Consider the following 3,883-nt stretch of genomic DNA (forward strand, 5'->3'; position numbering starts at 1 on the left):
AAGTTTTTCACACACTTTTGCCAGGCAGAAAATCAGACTTTATATTGAATGTTCTCTTCAAAAAGTAAAAGACAACTTGACCCTCCAAAATAAAGAGTGCACTACATTAAAGCAAAATAAAGGGAGAGCCACAGTCAGAGCTGGGCACCGGGGTACGTGAGGGAGGCGTAAAGAGGCTCAGTGAGGAGGAGAGGGAGCAGTCATGAAAGGAGAAGCCAGAGATTTTCTTAAAGTAAAACCCCTGATTGGAGGCTTGCTTGGTACGGGTGATCTTTAGTGAATTACCGGAATGACCTATGAGATTCAGAATGAGAACAATGCCTCTCTTTCTCTCTCTATCCCTCTATCCCTCTCTTTCTCTCTCTATCCATCTATCCCGCTCTTTCTCTCTCTATCCATCTATCCCGCTCTTTCTCTCTCTATCCATCTATCCCTCTATTTCTCCTTCTATCCCTCGCTTTCTCTCTTTCTATCTGAAAACTCATTTAAGGGCAGTGTAGCGTGTGCAGACTGAATACATTATGCCACTCTCAACACACTATTTCAACACCCTATTCTCAACACAGTGTTCTCAACACACTATGTCACTCTCAACACAGTTTCAACACCCTATTCTCAACACAGTGTTCTCAACACACTATGTCACTCTCAACACAGTTTCAACACCCTATTCTCAACACAGTGTTCTCAACACACTATGTCACTCTTAACACACTATTTCATTCTTAACACAGCTATCAACACACTGTTCTGCTGACCTCTCGTCTCTGTCCATCATTATAAACAAATGCCCTCCTGGTAACCATGGGGGAGAGAGAGAGAGAGAGAGAGAGAGAAAGAGAGAGGGAGAAAACTGTTCTCTGAAAACACGGTTAACCAAATCATGTCTCTATAAGTCTGTGGCCCTGAAATTGACCATTTCCCATTAAAGTTCACAGATTCACTGAGAGTCAAAGCCCAGTCATTACGGACAGAGCTGTGAGAGTCTTTCTTTGGCTGATATTTCCCTCTGCTAATATGAAATAACTCAGCAAATGTCATTAAAGATGAATAATAATGAAAGTGATAAAGAAATCCATATCTTCAAAAGGCTTCATGAATAATGAAATTAGTTCTGAATGTTAGGCTTGATCTGCTCTATGCCATGCTGGGAAAAATGTTACACTCTCTCAGAGGGGCCTCAACCCCACATTTCCTAGCCTAACCCATTTAAAGTGAAAGTGATTCACTTACAACTTAACCAGTACAGACAGTGATCACTCCTCTGCCTCCAGTGTAACCATTTCAGTATAGTAATGTCACACACACATAGACAAACAAACACTCACACACACACACACACACACACACACACGCACCCCTTCAGTATATCTACATTTGCTTGTGATTACACTGAATTATATTCATATAACAGCAAAAGCATTTGGATGACTCATTAGCAGCTGAATGAGAATTAGTGTAAAGTTAAGAGAAAAAGGAGAAGGCAGCGCGTCCTAATGTTGAAGTTATAAATGACCAGGGTTTTAAAGTTATTCATATACTCAGAGAATGCACTGGAGTATGTATTTGTCCCATATCAAAATCCCTTTGATCTACACACTGGTACAAACTTAGAGACTGTGAACTGAGCGGTTTTCCCCTTACTAAGAATTAACGTAACATAAGGAACTAAATGCAGACATCTGCATGCTATGAAACACATTGCCTCACTGTTCCAGTCCAACTGAAGTGCTTTAAAAACCGTTCACCTCATTCAAACCCTCATGCTTCTCATACCTACAGCTCAGTTCACTTTGGCCAAGTGCAGACGGTTTGTCATCTGTCAGCAAACAAATTCACATCTCCTTTCTTTCTGTCTTAGGCTCAACACATACACTCTACATAACACACACACATCCTATATAACATACACACACTCCATAACACGCACACACACACACACACACACACACACACACACACACACACACTCCATAACACACACACACACACTCTATATAACATACACAACATACATAACATACTTCCATGCATTTATTATCAATGCACTAAAGTGTGCTATTTTCAGTGTAATAATTATGTACTTAGTATATTAATTATTAGGGGTGTGCACCTCTCCCTTATAAGACGATCCGATATGTATCTAGATACATGGGCTAGATACGATTCAGGGACGATAAATTTTAATACGGAATAATTCGGTGCGATTCGATGCGATGCAATATGATGCAGTCTGATACAGTTCTTAACATTTGTTTGATGTAGACATCCATTTTTCACGATAAATCAAAATAAACCAATTCCATAAATGTGGCATTGCTTGTCCTCAAACAGATATATTTCACAAAAGACCAGGGAATCCAAAGTATTCTGTAGAGTAGTGGCTGGACAAAGTGTTTAATATCCGTGTCTTTTGTGTTCGTGCATGTGCTAGCTGCACTAGCATCCACAGATCCCTCATCACCCCCCTGGGTTTCACTGCTGTACTTCTAAGGGATGGATGGACACCCCCACTGTTCTACAGACCTTACAAATTGCCAGACTTTTGTCCAATTTTCCTTCCCTCTAATGAAAGCCAAAGGTCTTCTGAACTTTCGTTTTTAGATTTGCCGGAGCATTGCAAACCGTGTCGGCGATGTCGGACGTGTGGTTTTTGTTTCTACCTAGCAAGCCGGGCTAACGTTACTCTCGTAAAAGATCAAAGGCCACCTCGAGACGCTGAGCAGATTTATCTGTGAATGAGAGGCGGTCGTTATTATTTTGAAAGTAACATGACGTGTAACGTTAGATCAGTGAGTCTTCCGCAGCAGCCAAATACTAAAGTAGAATTAGCAGCAAAGCTTCAGTCAACCGATTCGTAACTTTAGAATCGGGACATCGACTGGTTCATGGTACAATTAGACTGATCCAGGGGTCCGCGTATCAATGTAGTCGCATCTTTAATGTCAAAACCAGCTTCCGATTCGTATCCATGAATCATTACATCCCTACTAATTATATATCATTAGTGCTGTTAAAGATATACTTAAATACAACTAAGTGTACTTACTGTACTATTTTGAGACACTGTTAAGATGCACTTAAATATACTTAAATGCATCTTTTTTCTTACTAATTCTGTACTTTTTAAAAATGTACTTTGTTTCAGCTTCACAAAAATTTAATCCACCTTTCAGATAACCGCTAATACACTTGTAATATGTAGAAAATATATTTAGAATTCAATCAAAATCTGTGGTTAAAACATCTTAAGTGTACTTCAAATCAAACTGAACCCAGTGATACAAATTCAGCAGCAGTAGTATGAACCTCTCCAATGCTGCTACCTTAGTCCTCAGTCTAACAGCACTGAGCATTTAGACTTAACAGAATACAACCACACCACTACTAGGCACCCATGTGCACTAGTCAACTTCCAAACAGTGACACACATGTTTATGTCATTCCCTCAGTAGATAAACTGCAAATAACAAACACATAACACATTACAGTAATCTTCTTAAGCAAGAGGAACTCTTAAACAGCACTACTGCACAACAGAACTCCCAGCATGCCCTGTACAAACCAGGAAACAAACAGCAACAGAACTCTGTCACAGTGCAGTTGGCCCTCCATATCCGTGGGTTCCGCATCCGCGCATTCAACCAGCCCCGGAAAAAAAATCCACAAAGTTCCAAAAAGCAAAACTTGAATTTGTGCGCTGAATCCAATGAAGTGATGTGTCAGCATAGCCCTCTGTGACCTCCCGTCACCTCCCGGAACCTTGGTCTCTCTCCACCACTCCTTATCCGAGCCTTGTTTGTCTCCTTCTTTCGTTTGCGGAACGAATCTATATTTTCTCTATTTATCATCATATTTTCTATATGCACTTGTCTTTTTAATG

Source organism: Chanos chanos, chromosome 15 (assembly GCF_902362185.1).
Source record: "Chanos chanos chromosome 15, fChaCha1.1, whole genome shotgun sequence".
Taxonomy (NCBI): domain Eukaryota; kingdom Metazoa; phylum Chordata; class Actinopteri; order Gonorynchiformes; family Chanidae; genus Chanos; species Chanos chanos.